Source organism: Leucoraja erinacea, chromosome 34 (assembly GCF_028641065.1).
Source record: "Leucoraja erinacea ecotype New England chromosome 34, Leri_hhj_1, whole genome shotgun sequence".
Lineage (NCBI taxonomy): Eukaryota > Metazoa > Chordata > Chondrichthyes > Rajiformes > Rajidae > Leucoraja > Leucoraja erinaceus.
In genome coordinates this window covers 8,699,483-8,717,850 of record NC_073410.1, presented here as the reverse complement: position 1 = coordinate 8,717,850, position 18,368 = coordinate 8,699,483, and the positions used below count along the sequence as shown (strand labels likewise).

Here is an 18,368-nt window from a genome sequence, read left to right as displayed (position 1 = left end):
ACCGAAACTCCCATCTTTTCCATTAAAGGGAAAAAAAGGAGTAAACCCAACAAAAACAAATAAATGAAACCATCTTGAAATGTGATTTTTTTTCCCCAGCTTTTTTTCAAGGCCTCAGGTCATTCAATGACTTTGGCAGAAATTCTGTCTGGGCTCATATTACTGATGGGCTGGAACAAATTTGATAATGGTTTGCATGTGGTTAATTTAGTACAAGAAAATAAGTCATTTTCAGTGCAAAGAAAATCCGTACATTTTGCATCTTAATGTTTTCCTATGTAAATGTAGCCAACGAGCCAATGTGACCTCTTTGTCCTTGGCCCTGTGGAATGACATCAAAGTATTTCCCACTATTCTCTGTCCATGTGCCTGAAAAGACATCAAAGGTGCACTATTTATGCTCAAGTTACAGAGCTAAACATATGCACTGTGGAACATGGCATTCTATAAAATGTTACATAGAGTAAAAAGCAAAATGGTGAGGCTTGTTTACTAGACATCTAAACAAATTTATTTAAAACAAATGCACTATGACAAGGCAAGTGAGGTGTGTAATATCTATTTTGTTAAAGCTGCCTAAACTTGGAGGCTTAGGAGCTAACAAAATGTGTAGGAAAGAACTGCAGATGCTGGTTTACACCGAAAGACACAAAATGCTGGTCAGACTCAGCAGGTCAGGCAACATCTCTGGAGAAAAGGAATAGTTGACGTTTCAGGTCAAGACCCTACTTCAGACTTTGGTTTAGGAGCGAGGTTTGATTGGAAACAAAGTAGAATGATTGGTTTCTGACATATCAAACAAAGGAGATATGGAATGTTAGTTTTGAGCAGCACTTGTTAAAGCATTTGTGGTTTCCTTCAGTTGGATGGTCTGCGGGTCAAAGCAAAAATTAAACCTTTTAATTACGATCTAGAACATAAAGCAATTGGAGATTCTGTTGCTAATGATGGATCTAGAAATTGAAAATTGACCTGAGAATTGCAGACCAAATGTTTGTATCAAATATTGCTGTGAAGCCTTGGGATAATGCAATACTATCTTATCATTTGTGACAATGTGGCTGGAAGGCTGAATGCCAACTCCAGATGTTTTTAAATTGGAGTAAATAACCCTGAGCAGCAAAGGATGAAATGGCGTAACTTTGTTTTGAATGAGATGTGATGACCCTGCAATCAATTTTTAAAACTGAAATCTCTTGAAAACAACCCTTTGGATGCAAAGATTTATTTTTAAAGAAACCTTCGAGTCCTAGCCACGAGGATAGTTGAAAGCAGCATAAATGTCTATTTTAAGAAATAATTAGATCTTGTTATAAGCAAACTGTAGAACTGGTGCTCTTCTAGATGGAGATTAAATGGATTGCGAGGCTTCCAACATCTAAATCTATCCTTAGATGCCGATTAACAAGGGCACAGATGACTTCACCATCTCTCCTCTGGCATTTCTAAATGCTCTTTTCTAGAAGATGCCTGGTTGCTTTCCTGTTATGTTCTGAATGTCTGCAACTTTCTTATGGTGCTTGGTTTTATATTGAGGGTGTCTTCAAAATAACTAATTCATTATGAACTGTCTGAGGAACACCTAAGAACTGGAAAGATATTCTCAAAAAGGGAGACAGTCGACAACATATGACAGATTAATACAAACCAACAATAGTTTTGGCTTCCCCTGAATAAATTAAAAAAATATATTCGGTAATCAAAAATATAAAAGAATAGATTACAATTGCTCCAAGACTGTTTTTTGTCCCTTCAGCTGTTATGTCTCTGGAAATCCTTACTTGAGTCCCTGAGCCTCCATCCGACTTTCCTTCTTTAAATTCCTCTTTGAAACCTAACTCTTCAATCAAGTTTTTGATCGCCTGTTTAATATCTCCAAAGATGGAGTGCTGTAAATTTTGTTCGATGATGCAGAGTTATTTTACTGTTATGCTAGGTTTGTTCATTTCCTTTTTAAAACCACTGTGCTTATCCTCACTTTAAGGTGTTGCATAGTTTAGGCATGACCAGCAACACAAGCAAGAGCAATAAAGAGCAAAAACCAAAGTGTAGGAGGACACAAGGGACTGCAGATGTTGGTTTACAAAAAAAAGCACAAAATGCTGGAGTAATTCAGTGGGTCAGGCAGCATCTCGAGAGAACATGAATAGGTGACGTTTCAAGTCAGGATCTTCAGCGGCTCAGGCAGCATCTGTGGTGGGAATGGCTAGATGGCATTGCGGGTGGAAACGCTCCTTCAGACTGAATGCTGTTGGTCTATTCCCTCCACAGATGCTGTCTGACCTCCTGAGTTCCCTCAGTACTTTGATTTTTGCTCGGTTCCAGCACCTGCACTCTCTTGTGTCTGCATGTGGCAATAAAGAAAACAGCCCTTACGTCCATATGCTTAGAAATGAATGCATGCAATTAATCATAGATACATGAGCCAAACCATCGCGTTTTAAAAGCAGTGTTCCTGCAAAAAGCCTTGGGATATTTTATTACGCTATAGGTACTATACAAACACAAGATAGACACAAATTGCTGGAGTAACTCAGTGGGACAAGCAGCAACACTGGAGAGAAGGAATGGGTGACATTTCCAGTCGAGATCCTTCCAACCCCGAAACATCACCCATTCGTTCTCTCCAGAGATACTACTACCTGTCCCGCTGAGTTACTCCAGCATTTTGTGTCTAGCTTCGGTTCAAACCAGCATCTGCAGTTCCTTCCTACACTATATAAATACAAGTTGTTGTTATTTTGTGAAACAGTCCTAGCAGTAGTAGCAAATTTTTTTCCGAAAAGCTATCATTAGCTGCACATAATACATGGCACTGAATCCTGAAACTAGAACAACCTACTCAATATAAATAACGTTTGATGGTTAGAACGTCATAAAACATACAGTAGAATCAATGCCAAGATAAACTAATCTCATCTGCCTGTAGAAGATCCATATCACTCCATTCCCTGCATATACATATGAGAGGGAATCGTATCACAAGCAAGGTCCTACATGGAGCATGGAACACGCAACACAAAACATAGAACAGAGAAAAGTATAACGCAGGAACAGGCCCTTCGGCCCACAATGTCTGTGCCAAACATGATGTAAGGTAAACTAAAATTCATCATCGCCCATGTATACTATTCTTCCACGCCACCATCTTACTATTTTACCTGGAGTATTGCGTACAGTTTTGGTCTCCAAAACTGAGGAAGGACATTATTGCCATAGAGGGAGTGCAGAGAAGGTTCACCAGACTGATTCCTGGGATGTCAGGACTGTCTTATGAAGAAAGACTGTAGACTTGGTTTATACTCCTAGAATTTAGAAGATTGAGAGGGGATTTACAGTCCAAATTTCCTAAGGGGTTGGACAGGCTAGAGCAAACTCCTTCTCAACCTCTCCCGTTCTCACACTGCAGGGCAACGGAGGCGTTTGCCTTTGACGAGAGCGAGATCAGAACTTTTTTCACGCAGAAAGTGGTAATCTCTGGAACTCTCTGCGTTCATTGGCTATATTTAAGAGGGAGTTAGATGTGGCCCTTGTGCCAAGGGGATCAGGGGGTATGGAGAGAAGGCAGGTACGGGACTGAGTTGGATGATCAGCCATGATCATATTGAATGGCGGTGCAGGCTCGAATGGCCTACTCCTGCACCTAATTTCTATGTTTCTATGTTTTACTAGTTCCACCCCTTTCACTCCCAACACACCTGGCAGAATGGCCTAAGAATCACCACACTCCCAGAGAGGGGCAAGGGCACGATTCAAGGTTGAGGTTCCGTAAAAATAGATCATATTTTGGTATTACCTGACCCAGTGGCAACAAACGAATGACTTTCATCAGTGTCGAAAAATGTAAGGACGGAATTCAGAGAGGTGCAGTAATATTTTGGAGGGTGAGCAGAGGGTCAACAGAGTGAATTAAAAGAAGGGCCATGAAAGAGGGAGTTGAGGTGAAGGAGTTCAATGATCAACTACTAAATCTTTCTTTGCTTCAAGAGCACATCTAACTAAGCCCATAAATGCTAGCACATTCATAATCAAAATAATGAATGATTTCATAAATTATAAGGGAACATTGTCGTTGAACATATGTTTAAGATCTTTATTTTAAAAGCCACAAAATACAATGCAGAAATCTGTCTGAACTGCTGAATCTTTGCTATCTGTGCCTGAAGACTTGTATCTTAATCTAGTACTAATTCTACATAAATTGTACAATCACCTGCTTGGCGATTGCTTAAACAGCTTAACGATGACTGCAGAGGTAATGTGTAATCAAAACCAGGTTCACATTAAAAGCAATCAGAGTACACACAGTGGAAAATATTATGGAATTAGTTGGTGACTCCCTTTTATATTTCTAGTGCTGAAAATAAGTTCAGCATAAAGATAAAGAGAATTCTTTTTTTTTAAATTAAAGCATTCTTCTTATACACAAGGAATATGACAGATGAACATAGTAGAGGTCTTTGTATTTTTTAATATAAAATTTATTTATTCCCGGTTATTTTTTGTTAATTTCTTTCAGATTTCCTCAATAATATTTCTTATGATACATTAATTTTGGTGCAACATTGTTTTTTGAGGTCACATTTAATACTTTTCTTTGCATCGTTATGCCCCTGTCCCACTTAGAAAACCTGAACGGAAACCTCTAGAGACTTTGTGCCCCACCCAAGGTTTCCGTGCTGTTCCCGGAGGTTTTTGTCCGTCTCCCTACCTGCTTCCACCACCTGCAACCTCCGGGAACCGCACGGAAACCTTGGGTGGGGCGCAAAGTCTCCAGAGGTTTCCGCTCAGGTTTCCTAAGTGGGACAGGGCCATAACACTGCCAGACATCAAATGCCAGTAAAGTCAGGGATTGTGCTGTGTTGAGGTTACCAAAACAATGGGTAAACCAAATAGAGATCAGTTGGATAGGCCACAAACCAGAGATAATTGGAGAGTAAGCTGTCTTCAACAATAGTCAGTTGGAGAGCCCTTCTGAGTGGTTTGAAACTCAGCCAAGAAGCTAATAGAACATAATTCCATTAACATAGAGATAGCATCTGTGGAATATAAACCAAACCACAAAACCGAGTTTTTAACCTGTTCGATGTGCAGTGCAAATCCCTTCTCATAAGATGTCTGTTCAGTAATTTGAACCGCGTTTAATATTAGAATTAATTTCACCTGCAAGAATTAATTCAAGAATCCTAGATCGTCTTACTCACTTAGGTAGACAAAATTGCTGGAGAAACTCAGCGGGTGCGGCAGCATCTATGGAGCGAAGGAAATAGGCAACGTTTCGGCCCGAAACGTTGCCTATTTCCTTCGCTCCATAGATGCTGCCGCACCCGCTGAGTTTCGAACCCAGCAATTTTGTCTACCTTTGATTTTCCAGCATCTGCAGTTCCTTCTTAAACATCTTACTCACTTAGATGTCACTGGGTAAATGGATGAGAGGAAGTTGGTACTTTGTATATATAATGAAAAGAAAAACATAGTATATTACATTTTATGCTTATTTCAGAACATCCAAAGGCATTTTGCAGTAAACGGAGGACCTTTGAATGCAGGTGCTGCTAAAATGTAGGAAACTTTGGCAATAAAGTTATTAACATCATGGCAATAATGATCAGTTAAATTGTTCTGGAAACATAGATTGAGGCAAAGTTATTACCCAGGACATCTACCTCATAATGAAAATTAGAGCTGGGTCATCATTATCTTCCAGCTCCAAAGGCAGGTAGACCACAGTCTCATATCAACACAAGTAGCAAGATTAGCTTAACAAGTGCCGTGCTCTGTCAGACCTCTGCTGGAGTGGTGGACAAGAGCATCAAACACAAGGCACTGGGGTGTGACTTGAACCTGGAGATTGCCTATGGACAAACTAGTCTGAAAGTGCCTGATCTTCTCTGACGTTAAGCAGGCTCAGGTCTGGTTGGTACTTGCCTGGGAATATATATTGCTCCATAATATTACCAGGTGCAGTAGACTTTTTCACAAGCCGACGGCCTGCCCCTTGAACGGGGTTATGTCCGTGCCCAGGTGTCCCTTGAAAAAGAACATGAGGTGTCCACCGGAACCATGGAGGAGTTCCGGGACTTTTGAGCGCCATTGGGGATTGTCTGAATCCTGGATCAGGATTGTAATATAGTACTTTGATGTTTAGTTGTAAGGAATATTTGGCCAGTTTTGTGTTATGGTGGCACGTGTTTTGTTATAGTTTGATGTGTAAAAACTATTGGAAATAACTGAATACGTTTAATTTTGTAGAAAAAAAGATCCTTCTCACATTGTGCTTCCTCAGCTGATGTTTTCACAAAAGTGGGATGTGATCACGTTATGTTACTGGTTTGCAACCTTCTACCTGCCCACTTCACATTCGTTCTGCACACCATGGATCTTTTCATCAGTGACACAAACCTCGTGAAAAAAAGATCCTTTCAGATCAGATTGTGCCTTGCACAAAATTTCAGCACATTATGTTCTGCAAGTTTAGAAACATACAAATTAGGAGGGATCGGCCCTTGAGCCTGCACCGCCATTCAATATGATCATGGCTGATCATGCAACTCAGTATCCCGTACCTGCCTTCTCTCCATACCCCCTGATCCCCTTAGCCCAACTTAACTCCTCTTAAATTCAATTCTGCAACTACCCTCCGCCAGAGATTCACACTCTCTGTGGAAAAAGTTCTTTCATCAGATTTGGCATCCAAACCCCTCGTGAAATCGTGTGAAATGATAGCCTTCCAACCCCTTAATTTTGTATTTTCTATTGTCAGACTTCTAAATTCTAGAATGTAAACCAAGTCTATTCAGTCCCTTGCACAAAATGACATTCAGTCTGGTGAACCGGCCTGCACTCCCTCTATGGCAATAATGTCCTTCTCAGATTTGGAGACCAAAAGTAATACTCCAGGAAGAAGAAAATTAAATTTCATTGCAAGAGAGATGGTTGCTTCAACTTTGAGGGGCTCTGGTGAGTACATTTACATGACTGTTTATAATTTTAGTTCCCCTATGCAAGGTAAGGGATAGTTCATTTGTTTCCTTTAATAGAGGGGTTAACAAATATGTGGCATAGGTTTCAAATAATTAAAAGCAAGATTTTTTTTCATGCAGAGTGTGACAAAAGTCTGGAACTCACTGCCTGGAAGGGTGATAGACACAAAGTGTTGGAGCAACATCAGCGGGTCAGGCAACATCTCTGGAGAAAAGGAACTGGTGACGTTTCATGTCGGAACCCTTCTTGTCAAGGTAGAAAACATCATCAAATTTAAACACTTCTTCAACTCTGCTTTTTTTTGTGAAAATACAGTATATGGTCGTCTCTAAATAATTAAAGACTAGATGCGCAAATGTTTCGAATTTTTAAAAATATTTTTTCAAAAGATGAAAGTTTAAAACATAAAATGTGTTAATAAAATTAGTTGGTCAGGCCCTTAGACAGCTTAGGTACACAAAATAAAATGCTGGAGAAACTCAGCGGGTGCAGCAGCATCTATGGAGGGAGGGAGATAGGCAATGTTTCAGGCTGAAACCCTTCTTCAGACCCTTAGACAACTTAAGCAGCTCATGGGACAATGATCTGCCATACACACCGACAGCAAGGAATGATGTGCATAACACCACAATATAGTCTGCTAGAGCAAACATGTACTTGCAGACCTTGCACCTGTAATGCTGAGGATGTACTGGAAGTGAGATTAGGTTTAGGGGTTCTTTTGCGACCTGATACAGACAGAAGGGGCCAAATGGCCTCCTTCTGTGTCATGCATTTTCTAGAATTCACTAAGAGGAGCATCATTATTCCTTAGGAGAGCCAAAAACAGGGCACTGTTCTGAGTTATCTCGTGCTCTTCGGCTGTTCAAATGTGAGTCTTTATACTTTTGCAAATAATGAAATCATCGGTTGACATTTATCACTCAATCAAGATAAACCCAATTTTTTATGTTTTGCCAGCTGCTTATAACATCTTTCATGCAGCTGGAGACAGAGAGTTGTAGCAGTCAGAGAGGAATTAGGCTGGTGACTGAAGCATTGGTCGAATAGATAAGGTCTGAAGTGTATTTACAATCCAAAGAGGCCTAAGGAAGGAGCTGCTGAGTAAGACACAGCTGATTACTGCCTTCATCCAAATATCTGTATGGGCACTTATTAGTTTTTTCATTTTTCAGGATCTGTGCTGTATTTATTGCCCAGCACTACTTGCCCTTGAGAAGATTTCGGTAAGCTGCCTTCTTAAACAACTACTGTGCTCTGGTAGAGGTATTTCAACAGTGCTGTAAGGCACCAAGCTCCAGGATTTAAACCCAGAGATGATGTAGGAATGTGGTCAACATGACTTGGAAGAGACCAGGCTGTGCTAGTTAGTAGCTTAGCCATGTACCTCTTGCCCATACCCTCCTTGGTGGTAGAGATGATGGGCTTTGAAGATACTGCCGGAGTAGCTCATACGAGGTATTTGTAGTCTTTGCTCAAAGCACTCATGGTAGCAGGAATAAATCCTTGAGGTGGCACGTGAATTAATAATCTAATGAATTAGTTTGTCCTGGATGATGCCAACTTTCTTGAGAGTTGTTGGAGCCAGGCAGGCAGAGAGAACACTGCCATATCTACTAGATGGTGTAGAGGGTTTTGAGAAATGAGGAAGCAAGTTACTCATCTCAGAATACCAGTCTGTGGCCTGTTCATGTAGCCACTTTATATCTGTGGCTAATCCAGTTGAATTTATTGTTGATGATAAGTCAAGATAATGAGACATATTCCTGTTGGGTGTGGTGGAAACATTTCTTGCCAATTCCTGAATCTTGTCTGGGTCCTTGTCTATGTATGGTTGAACTCCTCTGGTTTCTGACATGTTGCAAATGGAATTGACTTGTTCACACTTCTGATCTTCTGATGAACAGACGTTTCTTGTTGAAGCAGCGGAAGATGTTTTACTCTAGAACAAAGCCCTGAGGATGGTCAATGATGAACTGGGGCTGGGATGAGTGACCAACAAATGTAACCACCTTGCTTTGTGTGAAGGATAGAACTGCAAATGCTGGTTTAAACCGAAGATAGACACAAAAACCCGGAGCAACTCTACACATTTCGGATCGAGACCCTTCTTCAGACCTGTCTTCAAGAAGGGTCTCAACTCAAAATGTCACCCATCACTTCTCTCCAGAGATGCTGCCTGTCCAGTTGAGTTACTCCAGCCTTTTGTGTCTGTCTATGCATTGTGTGAAGTATGGCTCCAGCCATTGGAATATTCTTTCTTTCATATGCAGTGACCTCAATATTACTAAGGCACAGTGATGCTATTTTTGCTCTAATCTTGCCTTGATATTAAGTGCAGTGATTCTTACTTCTGATCATTAAAGCAAGATTGTTGTGAGGATTGGAGCCAGGTAATTTTATCAAAACACAAACTGGGCATCAGTGAATTATTCGTGACCAATCTTCCTGCATCTAGCCTGTCCAACCCCTTAAGAATTTTGTAAGTTTCTATAAGATCCCCCCTCAATCTCCTAAATTCTAGAGAGTATAAACCAAGTCTATCCAGTCTTTCTTCATAAGACAGTCCTGACATCCCAGGAATCAGTCTGGTGAACCTTCTCTGCACTCCCTCTATGGCAATAATGTCCTCCAGATTTGGAGACCAAAACTGTACGCAATACTCCAGGTGTGGTCTCACCAAGACCCTGTACAACTGCAGTAGAACCTCCCTGCTCCTATACTCAAATCCTTTTGCTATGAAAGCTAACATACCATTCGCTTTCTTCACTGCCTGCTGCACCTGCATGCCTACTTTCAATGACTGGTGTACCAGGAACATGCCCTTCAGCCCATAATGTTTGTGTCGAACATGATGCCAAGAAAAACTAATCTCCTCTGCCTGCACGTGATCCAGCTGGATATCGTATCCAACCTTTACTTGGTATCATGAGGATCAAAATGGCTGAAGACCGAAATCTGGGATATGGGGGATCTCAGACAGAAGCAATAAAGCCTGGATTAGCAAGATCTGGAGATGTGGATCTGCAAATGTGCATTGCATTATCAAACTTCACCCGTTCCCCTCAAACCTACACATTTATATAATGCGTTGGTGCTGGGAAAGCACCCGATTCCTGGAAGCAATCATGCACAGTTTCCATTGCTATGCTTCAATGCACAAAATCATGTCTATCCATACTTGGATGGCAAGGGTCCCACATATGGATTCATCCACCTAATTTATCAAGTGATTGATGGCTACTTCATTCTGATGGAAATATTTCAGGAAGACTTGATACGATATTATTAAATATGACGGCTAAGCTTTGCACTCTGCAGTGCAGGAATTTCTCGAAATCACTTTCATGCTTAACAGTTTTAAGTACTTCCCTCGTACAATTAATGCTTTCCATCAGACTTCAAGGAAAATAAACAATCATAGATGTCGATCATTCACTTACTAAAAAGAAAATGATAGCTATCGCACACTTTCCATTAATGAAACACACCTGTTATGGACACAGTAGGGGAGAAATTCAACGTTTGGGACAGCACTGTGCCAGATATATACTGCACACCCTATCTCTATTTCCCATCTCTTTCCCATGTCAAGCATGCATGATGGTACATTGATCCTTTACCTACTATTTAAAATCTCCCCTCAATTTTATATTTTGCCCCAATACTGTCAACAAAATTCATAGCGTATGATCTATTTGTCATTCCAAGTGGAAAACAGCTCTGAGAAACAAAACAAATCACAAGTTGGCCCACGTTTGCCAAAATGTTAAAAAATGGAATGCCATTTAAGTCTAAGTATCATCCAGGAAGCACTTAATCCTTGCTGAAGCTGGCATAAAAGTTAAAAAACATAAACAGAAATGGAAACTAAATAATGAATGCCACCTTTATTGCACCGTATAGGTTTTGTGTGTTTAAGTTTTCCGTTAACGTACCACAGGTGTGACATTAAATTGTTCCATTAACAGGTTGCAGTCTGTGTTAACGGACACCATATGTGTCCCAGTTTCACATTAACATACTGCCACTCTATTAATGTGTTTCAGATGAGCTCAAATCTTCATATTAATCGGGTGCAGCCAAGTTTCCCTCCCCTCATTAGCAGCTTGTGTGCGCATCACTGTTTATAAATTTCAGATTTATTTTTCGGATTACCCGACAAACGCTCATTCTCGGTAAGCATAACATCTGTCATCGACAACTATTCCGCAACTCACTGTAAAATGAATGGAAATCATTTCCCTTTTGGCAAGGGGAGGATAGACAATAGAAGGACTATCTGGCAGATTCATTATAATGATACCACATGGAAGCAATGGAGGGGGAAGATTTCCTCTCTGCTCTGCACACTAAAATTGTAACCACATTCTTTGTAAATGGGTTTATAATGTACATTCAGGAAAGTAGGCTATTCTTCTCCACAAAACGTTCATTGCATGGTTGTATTTTTTAAATATTTATTGCACCATATAAACCTTAGGCCAGCAATGTGTACAAATCACTTTTAAAATATTTCCAATATTCTTAATAAAGATAACAATTGTCCTTTCAAACTGTCCTTGTTTGCAATTACAGATATGATAATATTAAAAAAAGAAACCTTGATTGGTCAGTATTCAGTATTCAGTATATACTTTAATGTCATTTTAACTGAGTACTTACACACACAGAAGAAACAAAAAAATGTTTCTCAAACAGTTCCCGTCAGTGCAGTTAATAAAAACAGAATAAATACATATAGCTTTAAAAATTACAATTAACATATCTAAAATAGGCCTAAAAATTGAAATAAAAAACAGACATTCAGACCAAACAGTGGCTTTGCTTTGGCAGGTGCCTAGCTGTCAAAGTATGGGCGAGGTTAGATGTGTTGGTGTATGATGTATGGGGAGGGGACACAGTCCGTTAACCAGTCTTCTTGCCTGTGGAAATGTGTAGATAGGAATCAATCATGTAATGGCAATCATGTACTTCAGTTCAGTTTTTGTTTTTGAAGGACCAGGGAGGAAAAGTGGGGAGCAGTGGGAAACAGTGAAAGGGCTAATAGGATGGGGAAGGAACCCGCCAGTTCACTCAATCCCATCACACTGCATCCAAGAAAGTTTCTCTTTCCTGTTACGAAAACTCCAGTGAATTAATCCCTCAAGGACCAAATGAGCAAAGGACATCTTTAGTCAGGGAGGTTTGTATGGGTAGTGACTGGAACATTGACCAAGAAGCCCAAGCTTCTCTAATTGCAGCTATTGCGATATTCTGTAAATTTTATAATTCACCAGAAATTCAGCCACATCAATGCTATGGTTACACGAGCCGCAACAAGCTCCCCCAACTCCTGACATCTCGGCAGTCAGGAAGTCAAGATGCATGTCTATAAGGCTTTGGTTTCATCATATTCAGAGTATTGCATGCAGTTCTGGTTGCCCCATTATCGGAAGGATGTGGAGAGGGTGGAGAAGAGGTTTACCAGAATACTGCCTGGATTAGGGGGTATTCACTACAAGGCGAAATGGGACAAAGCAGGATTGTTTTCTCTAGAATGCTGGAGATTGAGGGGAGAACTGATTGATGCACATCAAACTGTGAGAGACACAGATAGGGTAGACAGTCAGAACATTTTTTTATAAGGGTGGAAATGTCAAGGACTAGAGATAATAGCTTAAAGGTAAGAGGGGCAAAGGTTAATGGAGATGTGTGGGGAAAGATTTTTACTCAGATAATGTTTGGGTGCCTGGTACACCCTGGTACCAGGATTGGTGATGGAGGCAAATACAATAGTGATGCTTTTATTTCTTCTAGATCGGTGCATGGTTTTGCAAGGGATGGAGAGATATGGATCACGTGCAGGCTGATGACATTAGTTTCTCTCGGCATTATGTTCGGCACGGACATTGTGGGCAGAAGGGTCTGTTTCTGTGCTGTACCTTTCTATGTTCTATCCAGAAGAACTTTCTATAATCCTCAAATCGTGACACAATATGTGTAAAGTCTGGATATGTGTTTGATCACTGACACAGCCACGATCTCTGCAACAGCATCTTTCAGGATGTTGTGAACCAGACTATCACGTCTGAGAATCTGTTGGTTTCAATCTCTTTCTACTTTCATTAGCACTTTCCTGATGTCAAACACTTGGTCTAGTTCTGCTTCTGCCACTTTTATTGTGTTTTCTGCAGCAGACTTATAAAAATACTTGTTGACAGTTTCAGCGATTCCTTTATTCACCATATTGCTTTATTCTCTGATGTCTTGATGGGACCCACATTTGTGTTTGCTACTCTGTTAGGTTTTCACTTCACAGTAGATGCTTATGTGTTTTAAAATATTCCTTGCTAATTTACTGCTGGGTTTTCGCTGTTGCTTGCTTCTTAAAATTCTCCCAATCATTTAACTTATTGTTCTTATCGGCAATAATGTAAAACTATTAACCCTTTAGTTGTCCACGAATCCATCACTGCTTGTGTCTTTATTTGTTAGCTAAATGAAAATTCACTAAAAATGTGTTGCATACACTTCAAATGTTTGCTGTTGTTTGTCTCCAGGTAAACAATGTCCAATTTCCCAAATTACCTTAGCTTACGTACAACTCATGGCCACTAAATTAGCTTCATTTAAATTCAAGACTTTACTTTCTGACTCAACAGTGTCTCTCAAAATGCACAAAACGTTAACATGATAACATTTCACTAATATTATGAGATTACTGATAAGGATTGCTATTTTTTTTTAAATTCCTGACTTATTTAATTACCTTGTTTTAAATTCCACTGCAGCAAAATGGTGAGATTTCAATTCTTGACTTAATAATGTGATTGAACTGTTTTGCCGTTATTCGGCTTATTCTATTCATGATTAGCTTTTTGTTTATTTAATTTTCTCTCAACTTGTTGCTATTGGTAACGGAGGGAATGCTATAAATAATAATAAATTATAATAACTGGTGATTTTTCTATTATCTCTTATCATTTCCATTATTTTTCTGTCCCATTGTCACTTATCTTCTTTATTTACAGTAAGAGCTGCACCACTGCATCCCTTCTATTACCCCATTATCCCAGCTCCAACCCCCATCACGACCTTTTGCATTTTGTCTGTCTAAACTAGGAGCAAAACTAACAATGAGTGAAGTATAACCAGTGACCATCATTGATTAAATTGCTAATGACCAACTTTGATCAACCATGTATTTGCAAGGGATTTGAGGTCAACAGCTATGACAGAACCATTGTACTGTCTCTGTTAAGGGCCTGTCCCATGAGCATGCGACCAAACCGGAAGCGGGGGCCGCGCGGAGATCGAGTGATCCCCGTACAGGGCCGGTCCCACCAGCATGCGCCTGCATGCGGCGAGCGTGACCAAACCGGAAGCGGGGGCCGCGCGGAGGTCGAGTGAGTGACGTGAAGTTCGAGCGAAGTCCGCGGGAAGTTCGCGCGTGACGTACAGCGTCAAGACGCTGCGTACGGCGTCGAGACACTGCGCACGCCCATCGAGGCGGTGCATACGGCGTCGAGGCGGCTGCAGGCCGGCAGGCCGTTGCCACACGGAATATTTGAACACGGTCAGTTTTTCGGAGCCCCATGCGATGTCGGGCCCAGCTCTGCACAACTCCATACGGCTCCGGCGATCAAAGTGGGACTGGCCCCGCGAGGCCGTACAGCTCAAGCGACCACGTTAGGTCGCGCTTGCCACATGGAGTCGCATGCTCATGCGACGGACCCTTTAGAGTGGGTCTCCATAATAGTTACCAGGTCAAAATTGTTTGTTTCCACATGCATCAAAGTTTGCCCGTTTTAGTAGGTACACATGCTTCTTTCAAATGATCCTTTAAATGCATTTCAATGGAACTTTTTCCCATTCTCTTCCCTCTTAAACTTCATTGGTTTAAACTAGGGCTGACACACAAAAAAAAATCACTGTGCCACGGTGGATGTGACAATATACCTAAAGCTAAACCCAACCTCAGCTGATTAACGGTTCAAAAACATTTACCATGTTAGCGATTGTGTTAATCGCACACATTAACTGTGATTAATTGATAGCTCTGACCCCTAATAGTGCAGATCACCAGTTCCCAGCCCAAGTTTTGTGGAACCTATCCCAGTGGAATAGTTTTTGTCTTCCTTCCCCCTCTCAATACCAGCACCAGTGTCCTATGACTTAAAACCCCTTTCTTTCACACCGGACTTTGACCTGAGCATTTAACTCTCTGACCCATTTAAATCCTTAACAATCTGGTCATGCTTCAGTGAGCAATACAGAGATTATTACATTTAAAGGCCTTCATGTTATTTTGGCCCTTGTTTCTCAACTCCAATCTACTAAACCTCATCCCTCCATCAATCTATGATTTGTCCCCAAGGTGCATTGAAGCAACTTACCTGTAAAACAGTTACATGTGAAATGCATGAGACTCCCGCAATTCATTGAAGGAATAGCTTGATACACAGTTGTGTTTGGAAATGTGATATGTCTTGTGCTGCCTTTCGCACTGCACACCTTATTTCAAAATGTCAAAGGTACAAAATAAAAAAGAAGAACGCAGCCAGATTTTTTTCTGGCCTGGAGCTGAGAAATAATCATCACCAGCGATTCTGCAAACCACTTTCACCAAGAGAAAATAACCTTTGACTTTGTGACCTTAAAAGGGAAGGAAATCTTTAGCATTCAAGGATAATGCATTAAAGGCTGCAAATTTGATTGCATGCCATTTTTTTCAACATGGGTGAAAACGTTAATAGGGTCATTTTTCATTTTGACCAGTGACTTCCTGCCTGGGGTCATGGACATGGCTTCCATGTCACGACTGCATTGGAATGACATCATTCTTCATGTAAAGTCCCAGTAGAACATTGGAAGGAAATGGGAACATTGTTCTCCCCAGATAACACGCCCACACTTTCAACCCAACAGGCCTGTAAGATGTTGTAGGAAGGAACTGCAGAGGCTGGTTTAATCTAAAGGTAGACACAAAAGGATGGAGTAACTCAGCGGGATAGGCAGCATCTCTGGATGGAAGGAATGGGTGACGTTTTGGGTCGGGCCTGTAGCATAAGTTCTTCCCTAAATCCTTGGCAAAACATCTACACCATGCTGTAAAAAACTACCATCCAACAACTCCTTGATTCTACGGGAAACCGATGACACACATACCGAGAAAAACACAAAATGTTGGAGGGAATGTCAGGTCAGATCTATGGAGGGAATGCACAAGGAAGAAGCCCCTGACCCAATATTCACCTATCCAATCCCTCCACTGTTAAAGACATAAATGCTGGAGTTGCTCAGCGGGTCAGGCAACATCCATGGAGAACATGGATGGATGATGTTTCGGGTTGGGGCTTTCCTCATTCCTGACCCATTGAGTTCCTCCATTATTTTAAAATGCCAGCATCTGCAGTTCCTGTGTCTCCAGCAAACATGTATACAATCGGCCTGCTTGAGCCATTTAACACAATACGAAGAAAGGTATTTATTGTTGTGTCCTGCCTGCAATTTTCCAGATCAACTTCTTTCCCAATTTATAATATGTTGAAGGCGAATTAGTAATTATGAAGATGAAGTGAGTAGGTACAAGGAAATACAGATGCTGGTTTACAATACAAAGATACAAGGTGCTGGAATAATCTGGCAGGTCAGGCAGCATCTCTGGAGAACAGGGAAAAGTGACATTTCGGGTCAGGACCTTTCTTCTGAGCAGGAGAGCAACAGGAGTCACAGAGGGGGAGCAGTGTGAGAGGGTCTCACCTGTGGAGACACAGTTGTCAGGGGCTGTGGGGAGAAGGCCGGAGAATGGGGTCAGGAGGGAGAGATAGATCGGCCATAATTGAATGGCGGAGTTGACGATGGGCCAAATGGCCTAACCTGCTCCTATCCATTATGACATTTGTGCACTACCTGGGTGAGGTACGCTGTATGATTTTCTGGGTTACATGTAAAACAAAGCATTTCATTGTACCTAGGTACATGAGACAATAAAGTATCATTGATTGAATTGAATCATACCTTGAGGAGATTTATTTGTAAACCGGCATTCTTTGTATCGCCTTTTACCGCTCCACCGCAAAATCTCCTCAAGGTGTGCCCACTTTGAACAAGTTCTCCCCATCCCTCTGAGACCCTCTCTCACTGCTCCCCTACTGATTCCTACTGCCGGAGCATGTTTTTGTACTCTTCAATCAAAGGCACACTTTTACAAGTTTTCTCTCAGTACGACTCACTAATGTTAATAGATCGCAATGAAAGTTTTAAACTTCTTTCCCTTATCAGGACAACGTCTCTTAATCTTTTCCAAGACTGGAAAAAATTAGCATTGTCAATATGGGAACTGGCTTTGAGCCAAGATAGAGAGCCAAGCTTTTATTTACATTCACAAGTCAATATGACTCAACCTACACCTCATGTCATAGGCTGGATATTCCCCACTAACCACAGCTGTTCCAAACAATCTTTTGTTTTTGTTCAAATCATCATCTTCCCATGAGATTATTTAACTTTTCTCTGTGACATTTGGACACAGTTTATAATTGTCTTAATGTACTGGATCAAAAGGATAGCAGATTTAAGGCTTAGCATAGTGCAAATACTCAGTAGGTCAGACAGCACCTTTTAAGAATATGACTTAAGAGATCCAGCACAGAAATAGGCCCTTTGGCCCACCAAGTCTGTGCCGACCAACAATCACCCCGTACACTAACACTATCCTACACCTTATGGACAATTTACAATTTTTACTGAAGCCAATTAACCTACAAACCCGAACGTCTTTGGTGTGTCGTAGGAAGCCAGAGTGCCCGGAGAAAACCCATGCAGTCACAGGGAGAATGTACAAACTCTGTACAGGCAGCACCTGTAGCCAGGATCGAACCCAGGTCTCTTTGCGCTGTAGGAGAGCATATCTACCGCTGCACCACTATGCCACAGTGAGGGTGTGCAATGCTCTCTTAGATTTAGTCTGTTGAGCAATCTATACACATATAATGCTTACTTCCAGGTTCCAAATTTATTTTGTACAGTGTCCAGTTAGATGTTTGGACATTGCATTGGTGTGTGTGGACAGTATATATCTGGTAACTCTGAAATTCATTGCCACAGACAATGGAGGCCAAGTCAATGGATATTTTTAAGGTGGAGATTGATAGGTTATTGATTAGTAAGGGAGAAAGCAGGAGAATAGGGTTGAGAGGGAAAGTTTGATCAGCCATGGTGGGTAGACTTGATGGGCCAAATGTCCTAATTCTGGTCCTACAACCTATGAACTTATAATGAGTAACTATGCTGTCTTCTTAAAAAAGTGAGCCGTACAAACAGGAGTGCACCAAGCATGCATAACACGTTTTCATAACAAGGGCCTTTCAATATCTTTTTTACAATTCCTGTTTCCATCC

The 18,368-nt window shown here is 41.0% G+C and overlaps 1 long non-coding RNA gene across 1 annotated transcript; it reads left to right on the top strand.

The window, feature by feature from the left end:
• Nucleotides 1–6,903: 6,903 nt before the first annotated feature.
• On the top strand, nucleotides 6,904–14,462 carry LOC129713077 (uncharacterized). The gene is made up of 4 exons (XR_008726181.1): nucleotides 6,904–6,960; nucleotides 7,104–7,238; nucleotides 8,160–8,210; nucleotides 12,784–14,462. It is a non-coding gene; the product is annotated as an uncharacterized LOC129713077 (long non-coding RNA).
• The last annotated feature ends 3,906 nt before the right edge of the window (nucleotides 14,463–18,368 follow it).